General features: G+C 44.2%; 1 non-coding gene across 1 annotated transcript; it reads right to left on the bottom strand.

Annotated features, from left to right (window-relative positions):
• Positions 1 to 7894: 7894 nt before the first annotated feature.
• Positions 7895 to 8035, bottom strand: LOC138474959 (U4 spliceosomal RNA). Its single transcript, XR_011269170.1, has one exon. It is a non-coding gene; the product is annotated as a U4 spliceosomal RNA (small nuclear RNA).
• Positions 8036 to 12396: the final 4361 nt, after the last annotated feature.

Genomic DNA, 12396 nt, shown 5'->3' with positions numbered 1-12396 from the left:
AATAATAATAATAATACAATCACTTAGTTATTAATGTAGTACTTCCTGCAGACTGACAACTTTAAAGTGCTTTAATAATCAGTGTTGCAACCCATTTGTTGTACCGGATTTATGAACCTCAGTAGGATCAAGAGGTGAAGGATTCAAAGTTCAACTTTTGTGAGATTCCACAGATGTTTCTTAATACTCCATATATATTGATAATACCGAGCATGAATTTTCACATCACAAAGTTATGTGACTCTTGGCTTTTTACTCATTACAAATTATTTTAATGTAACTTCCCATGATGTGTGCATTTGAGTATCATAGACTGACTCCACTCCTTGTAATGCCATTAGCTGTATTGTCGCTTAATGTGACGTCAATGCATTTGCAAAATTGAAAATTATTGGGTCTCCCACACCTTTTGACACAAAGGGCCTTGCAAAATCTGTAACTGTCAATATCTGAATAATATCTGGGTTCTTAACAGACGTAAATGTTTTACTCAATGCAAAGGCATTCACAATTCTTCCTTAGTTCTTTATATCCGAGATAACCTTTCAGGGAGAATTCATTATTTAATTGCATTTACATTCCCCTACCTTTCTTCCCCTCCACTTAGGGCTTTGGATTGTGTAAGATTTGCTAAGCCCTGTGTGGCAAAAAAACGTGCAAGCCCCCCCTAATGTGCATATATATTGAGAACTTCAGAGATATATGCAATGTTTACATTTTATTGAAGACTAGACAATTCTTTTAAAACCTACTTGAGTGGCTGTTAATTTTGACTTGAGGTGTGCAATCCCTTAGATTTTGCTCATTTAGGGGGGGTTTGGCAAGGTGTGGGAGGGCTGTCTGTGAGGTTTAGGGGGCCTCAAATCTGTCTGCGCTCCAGGCCCCCAAAACTATTAAGAAGTGGCTCTATGAAAGTGGCCAAGAGTTCCTGCTGGGCAGTTAGCAAGCTTGTGATCTTTCCAACGAGATAACTGTAGATGTCATGCCTTGAATAGAGAGCAAAGGACATCTTTGTTGCAGCTGGTAAACTGCACACTAGGCAGGAGAATGTCATATTTCCCTGAAGACCGACAGTGTTGACCCTCGAGCAGGTCAATCCAAGATTGTGCAATGATTATGACCAATGGTGGGCCCTCAATGCGCAATAGTCCAGAGTGAACATGTTCACAGCAATGATAGGAAGGGCACCCAACAAGACAAAGCAGACTGAGTAAAAGCAGGGGATAGAAGAACAGCGACCAGGGAAGTCTTGCTCTCAGAGGCTCAGTACTCTAGAACCTTCTTGGAAAATCTAGTAACAACAGTCAGAATTGCCATGATCTTGATCAGCAAAGACCTCAAGAAGTTTTTGGGAAAGTTTACTTATGTAGACTGAAGATTCACTGACCTGGAAGGAACTGCAACAGAACTTTACTTGTAGCTCAGGCCCCTTCAGAGATGCTAGAGGTACAAGCAGGGGAGGCAGAATGTCATGCCCATGTGTCAGGCAGTAGAGGAGGAAGGACCCTCCACTAACGTGACGTAGGGTGTGGCAGCGTTCCCACAGTATTCGCTGCATAATGTAAGAATAGAGCTGGAGGCAGGGAGAGGGGTGGGAGAGGGTTGGGATGGGGTGATGGGGGTGTCCCCAGAGAGTATGCGGGGAGAGCAGGAAGTGAGCAGGTTGCAGTGAGGCAGGAGTTCTGAAAATGATTAATTTTGGACTCACCACATACAATCATAAGAGTGAAAATGTCAAAAAAGAATTGGTGAAGCTTGCAGAAATAGTCAGGAGGTTGTCCCTTTATCAAGGACGTGCAACGATGAAACAACAATGGTTCATGTACATGATTATAGTGAAAAAGTCATTTATTTAGAATAGTAGCGAAAATATCTTTAATATGCAGCAGTCCGTGGTATGGGAGTCCTGGAGAGTCACAGGAAGCACCAGTGATGCAGTAAGTTGCAGGCACAAATCAGCGACACAAATGCTTTGAACAATTTGGTGCTTATTCTGCCCATAAGCGCGGTCATCCCATCACGTCCTTTTCAGTGCATGTGTGCTGTGGCACAAAACATTCCTCCCCAAAATAAATCGTTAAGTAATCACAGAGAAATAGATATTGTCCCAATTTATCTGGTTCTTAAACTAAAAAATCATGCTAACGCCCGGGTAACCCGCAGTAAAACATTTCGGGCTACCGTCAACCCTAAAATGGTGGGGTGGACCCATCACTCCTGGTGCTCTCTCCACTTCTTCTGCTTCACTTTCTCTAGTGTGCAAGCTCACTTATGAGCATTTCAGACTTTCCAAGATGGCGCCCATGTGCACACCAGTCAGCTAGCCCCTTACACGGAGGGCTCTTCAATAGTCCGCTCTCTTTGCTGTTTCACAAGCATACAGACAGAGAGGGTCTGCCGACAACTGTGAACATTGCCAGGGTTACAAGTACACCCACCGCAGAGCGGACGAGGTCCGCATCCCTCTGTTTGGAACACGCGCGGCCTCGGGCAGCATTTCAAAGAAGAAGTTTCTTCTCTCTGCACACAAACGTGGATGTATAAATTCACATTGCAGAGGTAAACAAGAGCGAGGGAAAACACAGTTTAATTTAATGCGAGCACAGTTCAAGTAGGTCCCTTTAGCTATATAGCTCACCCCGTGGTTTCTTTTACGTTGCCCCCTTTATAGAACAACACAGTTTATTCTGTGTCAACATTACCTGGCACATCAGGATAGCTGAGCAAGACGAGTCACAATCCTTTTATTCCTTTCAACTCTAGAGGTAAGCCCCTTGACTTGGTATGGCGATTTCCTCTCACCTAGAAGTGAACTATTGCTTTGCACCGTGTCAATCTTGTCATCTGCTAATATTCATTGACAGCCGATGTTAAAATGTTAAAATGTATAATCAGCTTATATTTAACACGCCTCTTTGAGATTGGTCAATATGTACTACAACTCAGGCATATAGACCATACGGGTCACTGCTACATTTCCGAATTTTCTCTTTAGGCTCTCCATACTAAGGAGAGGAGCAGTCTCCCTTACCGGTGTGTGAAGAATTGGAACACACCATTCCACCATTTTTCAGGGGAAGACATATACTTCACCCATTACATATGCCAACTTTTAATATTACGATGGAGTGCTATATTATTCTAAAACATTTTGGAATAGTTATTGATCGCTCTTGGGGCATGTAATGAGCATACTGGTGCACACTGGCTACAGTACAGGATTCCTAACGCAGGATAGTGCTGATTAACATGTTAGAATGTCTATGTAATTGTGCTCAGGATGATACATTACTACATCTTTGTCTAAAATTTCGATGCTATGTAGAAGGTCATCGCATCTTGGTAGGGGCATTATGTTTATGTGAAGTTCACATGTTTGAAGTTCATAGGATTGAAACAGTTTTCATTTATTTATGTTTTTCAGTTTAACCCATTTGGCTCAAGAAGAAGTGATGTTTATCCCGAAACGCGTCAGCCACCATTGATCTGTATACATGGACTATCATTTCTTATCATTATATCTTGTTGACAGCTAACTTGGTTTTTTCAATTGAATCTTTAATGGTTAACTAATTGTGACTAGGAATTAAAACCTCTTTGGTTTTTTTACAAAACAAATTAATGTTCATTCTCATTATTCATATAATATATATATTATGGAATAATAATAACTAACTTACTTGACTTTGATGAACCATCAGTTGATGGACTTAGAATAGTGTGCAGGGGACGGGAGGTCTCCTACCTTTGGATCCTCATTTCTTTTCCTACATATTTGTTGCAGTGATCCTGTGCCAGGGTCACATTTCCTCCCCCGCACCTGAAAAGAATACCTAAATTACCATACATAACTGGGAAGGTTGACTCTATATTTGAAATATTAGGTCGTGTGCCTATTAATTCTCTTTCTATCACCCTGGTAACCCGCAGTAAACCATTTCGGGCTACCGTCAACCCTAAAATGGGTGGGGTAGACCCATCACTCCTGGTGCTCTTTCCACTTCTTCTGCTCAGTTTCTCTAGTGTAGTATTTTGTTCCAATGAACAGGGCGCCATGTGAGGTCCAGTTCATTCAAACAAAGTACAATTCCCCTAGCACCGCAGGTCACCGGATTGGCAACCCGGGGTGCTTATAGCCTTAACTTCCAATCGGCCCGCCGGATCAGGTGCTAACACTGTATTATAAACCGCTAAAGATCCCCAATAGCTCCGGGCCATCCTCGACTAACCTTTAAGTGAGGGATCTTCAAATCCTTCATGGACTCTCTTCCTGTCACTGGAACGGAGGACCATTATCCGTTTGGATGTCAAAGGCATGTCATGTGTAGTAAATATCTTTACCAGCACAGAGAATACCATGTCCGCTGATATTGACAATACAAACTCAATATAGTGTAGTCAACCCATTTGTTTTTATATATAACTGGAAAGGCCTTTCTGATGAAATTGCTTCAAAGTCAACACTCACTCGTTGCCTCGGAAGTGTATTTTGCAGGGGCATATCAATTGGTGGTGGTTGATCTGATATTCTGGTTGCTTGACACAATACATAACTGCTGATGGATGATTCCACTGAAGCTCCCAAATCTGAGAATCACTTACTCTCATGCAGCCAAGACCTTTTTCTTTGCCATGTCTCAAATGTCCACCTGAAGAAGACGGATCCAAGGAGGAAGGAAATACAATTTGTGAATTGCACAATCAGTCCTTCCTACGACAGTATTCCCAAGAGACTTTGCATAGTGTCTCTGGTGCGGGTGTTCTATGCCCTTGGCATTAGAGTAGATCTTTCTGATGACCTGAACATATAATGTCTATGACCAGCTGGCAACATTTGTCTACGTTGGTTGTGTTGACTAGTCTCTCCATAGACATTGAAATCGGAACAGCGACCATAGTGGCCATGCTGACGCAGTCCTCCACCAATAACACAGCATCCACATGAGTGTTTGGGTGATGGGACAAGTAGTTAGATTTATTGTCAGCACCTGGCCGATATATCAGTGTTGCTACCAATCTACAAGCAACCTTTCTATTTTTCCCGAAGGCCTGTGCACTGTCCATTCATGATTGGGATAAGGGTCTTTATTTATATTTTTATGTATTGTGCATTTGTAGGCGCTTATACATCAAGAATCTGTATTTCAAAGCGCTCATTGTGTCCTTCATGACTAAAATTGGGTGTCTATATACGCAAATGTGAAATTGGCTGCATCTCCAGAGGACTGCCAATGCCTCTCTCTCCATCTGGGAGTCGTGCTATTCCATCGGCATTAAGGTACTACTTGCATAGGTCATGGGGGACATTCCCTCATTTTCTCTCTCTCCCAATTCCACTCCCAGTCCATATTGTCTGACATCCACCTCAGTGGGAAGCAATGGTTTAAAGACTAAGTTCACTAGGGGAATCCAGGCGTGGACCCCTTGCTCACCATTCTTAGAGAGGCACAGCTCCACCCTACTGATGAGGTCCAACCAGACCGAAACACGTGTCTGGGGTTGCTGTTGGTACTCTTGTTCAGAGGAGAATTGCTCAACATTTCAGTGCTGGACTTCCCCCGGGCAGGACAAAGACTGATATATTTTGCATATTTCTCCTCTGTGAAAGATAGTGAGCTAAAGACTCTGGGTAAGGCTCTCTTAACCAGGACTAATGTCTGTCAGAGAGACCCCCAGTACCCCCTTGTTATTTGCATGGTTTAAAGAACAGCATCAATCTCATAGAACACAACCAGGCTGGCTCTCTGAAGTGCCTGTTCCTCCAGGCCACCTATGCTCACAGTAAGTCCGTTCTGGTGAGATTCCTCAAATGTGTCCATGTTGTTGCCAGATTGCTCATGAACTGTCCCCAATAGTTTACCATAGCCAGTAAACTGCAGTATTCCGGGGGGTAGGCAGGGACCGGTGCCGCCTTGACGTCTTCCACCTTCTTCAGATCTGCTGAGAGGCTGGAGACTTGGGCAACGTATTTAAAGAATGCAATCCTTGACTTGAGGAGTTTGAATTTTCCTTTGCTCACAGTCAAACTTTGCACAATCATCCGGCAAACGACGAAGGAAAATCTCTCCCTGTGTTCATCCTGTGGAGCATCAAATAAAGGAATATTCTGACTGACGTTTAGGACTCACTGGGCTCTTGCCAACCCACTCTGTGATGTGTGCTGGAAGACCGGACCACCGAAGACAGCCCAAAACTCGACAGTCTATAGCAATGCACACTTTATTGCAGAAGTAATATGAGTCTGAGTGGAGTGAGACGTGGCGGTACCCTGCATAAGGGTTGGCCTTGGATAACACTCTTGCACCTTGCTGGTCCGCAACAATTTAATCTACTGTTGGAGCAGAGTTTCTTTACCTCTTGATTGCCTTGTTTGGGAGGTGTATGTCAAAACGTATGTGTATGAATTTGTATTCCTTAGGTTTTGCAACAACAATCGGGGATACCCATGGCATTGGGTTCAAAACCTTTATTTAATGCCATCCTTTGGTTTTGCAACAACAATCGGGGATACCCATGGCATTGGGTTCAAAACCTTTATTTAATGCCATCCTTTGGTTTTGCAACAACAATCGGGGATACCCATGGCATTGGGTTCAAAACCTTTATTTAATGCCATCCTTTCCCAGACTGTCTAGCTCCTGCTCAAGGTTCTTGCGCAGGTGATAGGGCACTCTTTAATAATGAGGGCGACTGGCTGTACCATATAATCCATATGTAGTGGAACCTGTTGGTCTTCCAGGCACCCAACTCCTTGGAACGAAGACTTGTGGTTTTGGAGCATGTTCATAGTTTCTTCCCTATACATGCAAAATGCAAAGCAGACAACTGTAGTGTGTCCTTGCTTTCCATGGTAACATACAACCGGTCTTGCCCTCTTCATTGCCCATGGTCCACTGTCACTACAAATAGCCCTACAAGGGCAGTAGCATTGAGCACCCAAAAGTGAATATGCATACCCTCGTTTTTAGGAGGCACGGCCTTGGGACATCCATCATGACGTGTGCCTGTGCCACCACTTTTACAGAGGAACCCGTATTGATTAGGACCTATTTGTACCCTATGTTCGCAGTGCACCGAAGTTGTCGTCATTTTTTAGAATTTGCTCCGAGGACTGCACACATCGAAAATACTACGTCCTGTTCCTTGTCTTCTTCAACTGGATTCCCACCATCTGAAGCTGGAGCGTGCACCGCATGTGCCAGCAAAGATAGAGAAGTGGCTAGTGCAGGTGTCGACCGCCTCTTATGGCCTGTCTCTGTGGCCTGCATACCATTGCAAAGTGACCGATCTTGCCTCGTCTGCTGCACATTCGCCCATTGACAGGGTACTTACTGTTCTGGTGCAGGGCAAAGCCTCCATAGTAGTCACCAGCACCAGAAGTGGACAATGCTACTGGCTGGTGGGAAAGATGTGGGGCACTCTTGGCAGGAGTCTTTGGGGCATCTCTGGGTCCCGTTAATGTATGCAATTGGATAGTCCGTAGGTCTTCCTCAATGTGGGTCACTAAATCACTAAAAGGTGGCACGGTGCAACCTCATCACCAATCACCTCTTTTTACACTGGCAGGTCCAGGTAACGTGTGGGGATTATGCCACATGCTGACATGGGCAACCCACATTTATTGACTTTTGTGTTGATGCTGTCCACTTCATCACATCTGCTTTGGTTTCTTCGTGTGGGCGGGGGTATGAACCATGAAGTACAGTAGTCTACACGTGTTTCACTCCTTTAAAGGTTTTCTTCATTAGTGTAAGTAATATTGAACTGAAATGAAAGCAAAACTGAAGGTCTGTATGTAACTATAGATTATTATTATTATTATTATTATTATTATTATTATTATTATTATTATATTTATTTATTTTTTATTTTTATTTATTTATTTATTTTTTTGCCTCCGAAGAGACTGTCAAAAATTACCAATTCCAGCTATATTTCAAGCTGTCTTGGCGGGGTATTGGGTAAAGTTTTCAATAAGCAATAATCGCGTCTCGGTTAAACCTCATAAGCTACGATACTGCCACTGCGCAAAGCTATTATGATATTTATTAAGCACAGACCTAGCTTCAAGAAGCAACAGAGCGCTTTACAGAGGTATATAACAGTACAGATGCAGAACATAGCACTTTTCAGAGGTAATAACAGAACCGATATAGAGAGGGGTAGGATGCAAAGGGGTGCAGAAGAGCGGTATAGCTGTACAGGGTGGCGGAGAGGAGAGGGGAGGACGGCGTTTAGCAAGTCAGGTGGCACAGGATGCGACATGATTGCCTAGGTTTTGAAGAGACGAGAATCCTCGAAGAGGTGGGACTTCATTTCTTTTCTTTTTTTTAACCTTTTACATCTGAGTTACAACTCTGTCGTTCTTGTCTGTATAGGATCAGCATATATAGTATATATTACACTCTTACGGGCTTAGGAAACAATAGTAAATGATCGTAATGCTCACAGTTCATTCTGTCGAAAGGTTGAACAAATATATTAGGAATTCAGACCATAGGTTTTTGGGATGGGAGGGTAGGGGTAATGACTTCACAATTCCTCCTCACAAGCCTGAGTCCAGGTTAGTGCTGGTAACCACATTTTGAAGCTGGGCGGGGAGGTCTGTTTCCAGTGCTGCAGTATACATCTCTTGGCAATGATACAGCTTACATTCACAATTGACAGCATTTTTGTATTCAGGGTGTTATCCCATAAACCAAACCCAGTGGAACACGTTCAATGGGGATCCCTACAATGTTGGCAAGCATTTGTAAAATCTTGTCCCAGTAGTTCTGTAGTTGGACATATGACCAAAACAACATATGCATATGGTCCGCCTCATCGGCTTGGCATCGGGAACAAGAATGGTGTATATTTTGGGCTAATTGGTTTGTACTGCATACAACGTAACTTGAAATTAAGGGAGACTCGGCATGTATGCAAGCACATGGATCTCCACTGAGTGTCAGTCAGGTCCATGCCCAGCCACTTAGCAGGCACCCCAGTTGTAGAGTCAGGGCGCTTGTTCAACAATATCTTAAAGAGGAGGACATTATCCCATGGGAACTATATGCATTTTCTATATACTTTAACTCTTGAGTCTCAGGGGGCTCAGATGGGAAGCATGGCCATAAAGATCATAGTGCAGGTCCCAGTCTATAGTACTGTAGTATTTCCAAACCCCGGAGTCAGTGTGTTCCTCCCGCCAGGTTTGGGGATTAATCAACTTCCCATTTGGGAACAGATCCGTGAGTGCCCTGTATCCTAAGCCATTCCAGTGTTTAATTAGCGGCAAATCCCATGTGAGTTCCAATTTCTGGAACCTCCATAAGGGGAGCCATCTGTAATATGGGCTTGCCTCACTGTTCGGTGATAGTATCTGGTGCCAGGCCTTTAGAGTGGTAGATATTGGTAGATATTGGGTCAAATGGGTACAGCTCAAAAGGAGAGTTTTAAGGTCACAGTTTTCAACTGCCAGGCTCTCCAGCTTGACGTACGGTGGTAGTTGGGTATCACCATATCAAAATGACACGTACTGCCCGGTGCTGCTGTCCAATATAGCTCAAGGTCGGGGGCCATGAAGACTCCCTTTTCGTAGGGCAGCGTCATGTCTGACCACTTTTTTCCGCACAGCCCCGGCATGCCTTAAGAATTGTGCACAGAGTCCATGTAGCTTAGTGAAGTACGGCTGCCCGGGCCAGATGGGGATAGTAGCAAATATATATACTAATTTAGGTGCTACCACCATCTTCACCAGGGATAATCTGCCCACCATAGAGATGGGGTGTGCACGCCATTTGGCCAATTTATTCTCCACGTGAGTTTCCATAGCCTCATAATTGTCTGATAGTAGGGTTGACATTGACCTGGATGCCTTTACCACCAGGTATCTGATTCCCCCTGGGGACCAGCGGAGGAGGAACTCTCCATTCGATTGTCTGGTGTTGCTCATGAGTGGAAACATTTCAGATTTGTTATAATTAATCGTGAACCCTAAGAAGCTGCCAATGTGGATCACGTCTCGTATAATAAGGTCAACTTTTATCTGGGGTTTTCTAATGTACATCAGGACATCGTCTGCATATAGCGATATTATCTCTGGTTCATCCTTCAGCTAAATACCACGGTGGGCATGACGAGATCGAATCATGTCCGCCATAGGCTGAATGGCCAGTGCAAAAAGGATCGGAGAGAGGGGGCAACTCTGTCAGGTGCACCTTCCCTAGGTCTGCGCTCAATCAATACAATAATAATAATAATAATAATAATAATAATAATAATAATAATAATAATAATAATAATAATAATAGGTGCTAAAGTTGCCATAGCCCTGAATGCAATTTACAATTTTTATGAAATTACCCCCTTAATTCTCTGTGTTGTCAGTTTTGACCAATCTCGCTGGCCCAATGTGCTTTAAAATGTACCATTTGCCCTAAATGCTTTCAAAACACCACCCGCAGTTACCACTCAAATAATCTGTTGTGAAAAGCAATGAAGAAGGACTTAATCTGGCATTTTTTGATGTGGATCCTAATTTTTGTTCCAGTCGGACCGTGCTTGAATGTGCGGTGCAAGGCTCTTGTATGGCTCACAAACATTTGTTTATGCCTAGGAATACACTGTGTCACTATGTTTAGGGGCCTTCGTGCAAGATGGGGGACACCAGAGCTGCCAACTGACCCACAATCTGTGAGTGTGACGCACGATTTTATTCAAAACCTCAAGGCAGCGAAGGTCACAGAAAACCCACCTGTAGGACCGACTGGACCTTAACGACGTGGCACACGCACAAATGATTAAAATGCACCACACTGCTGGGTTCCTTTACCTCTCAGTGTGGCACTCTTGCTCTCCTCGGATTCAAATAGAATTTGAGGTTCTTTGCTGAAGGACCCGCTTGTGGTGCTTATGAGCACCTGCTGAACGAGCCAAGTTCCTGGCAGTGGCTGCTTTATTGACTTATTCGGCACTGGTCATTGGGCTGCATTTTCCCGGACGGCAAACCATGTCTGGGTCAACTATTTGTGCCCATTATTGTAAACGATCTGTGTTTGCTCACAAGACCGGGACTCGAACTTGGATCGCCAGAACCAAAGTCAGGCAACTTAACCACTTCAGGATTGAGCACTTGTGAATATTTCTGTCAGGATTGTACTCTGCAGAAAATACTGAAGAACGTCTTTGTACATTTAAAGTTATGCTCCTTTACTAATTTACTTGCAACATTACAGGGAACTCCTCTTGTCTTTAATAATGTATTAATTAATCCCCTGAAATGTAAATGTTAACGTTTGTTTTTGGGGGGTCGTGCTAAGGAAAATCTTGTGAGTTCTCCCGCACACTTACGACTCCCCTCACGCGCCTGCTCCTAAACAACCCCCTGACCTTCTGTGTCATCCAACCGCCTGCCCCTCCTCTGCACGACTGGAGGGGCGCCACCAGAGGCGGATTTAGTGGTTGCCAGGCAGACAAATGGCGGCGGGGGCCCCTGTGCCAGGCCCAGCCCCTTACACACAGCACAGGGCCCTTTCTGCTGTGACGTCACTCCAGTCAGCTCTTATCATTATGGTGAATCAATAATTCACTTACTCTCCACCAGTCTAGGCATTTTCTGGGCAATCCTGATGGTGAATCAATAATTCACTTACTCTCCACCAGTCTAGGCATTTTCTGGGCAATCCTGATGGTGAATCAATAATTCACTTACTCTCCACCAGTCTAGGCATTTTCTGGGCAATCCTGAGCCCCCATAGGGCTAAATGGGAATGGGAGAGGGAGCTAACAAAGGGCCGGGGCCTCGTAATTTCGCGGAACAGGTTCAACGGGTCCACCTCCATTAGCGTAGCCCGTTAACCCGTTCCGCGAACCTTGTAATGAGGCCCTCTGACATTAAAACAATTTCTACCCTGCTCACACCTGGAATACTACCAGACCTAATCCCCACAAAGAAACATCAAGGGAAAGTTGCAACAACAGGGGCTACCCTGAAAGAGCATGTTACGCCATGTTATTGGATTTATACCGGGTATTGCTGCCATTTGCATGGTCTCCATATTCTTTGGCAGAGGCGTCGCTAAGCGTGACTTGGTGGGGGGGGGGCTATAGCCCATGTCTTTTGGTTGTAGCCCCGGCTAGAAGCTCAGAGGCTACAACCAAAAGGCTAGCTAGCCCCGAGTCCAGACAGTTCCAACATTAGCATAGGCCAGATCTTTCCCAGATCTAGCAAAACCTCTGTATGAAAGGGTGGCCTCTTAAAAAGCTTTAAGTAATTTTCTTTCACCCTTAGCCTTGAAACATGTTAATTTCCAACATGAGCTTCAGGCTTCCTCCTCCAATACTACCATTGATAGCAAAGCCTGCTGTGCTGAGGAGGCCCAGCTGTTTCCAGTTAGCCAGACCCCTAGGTAACTG

Source organism: Ambystoma mexicanum, chromosome 8 (assembly GCF_040938575.1).
Source record: "Ambystoma mexicanum isolate Mex_15411 chromosome 8, UKY_AmexF1_1, whole genome shotgun sequence".
Lineage (NCBI taxonomy): Eukaryota > Metazoa > Chordata > Amphibia > Caudata > Ambystomatidae > Ambystoma > Ambystoma mexicanum.
This window is presented reverse-complemented; position numbering and strand designations above follow the sequence as displayed.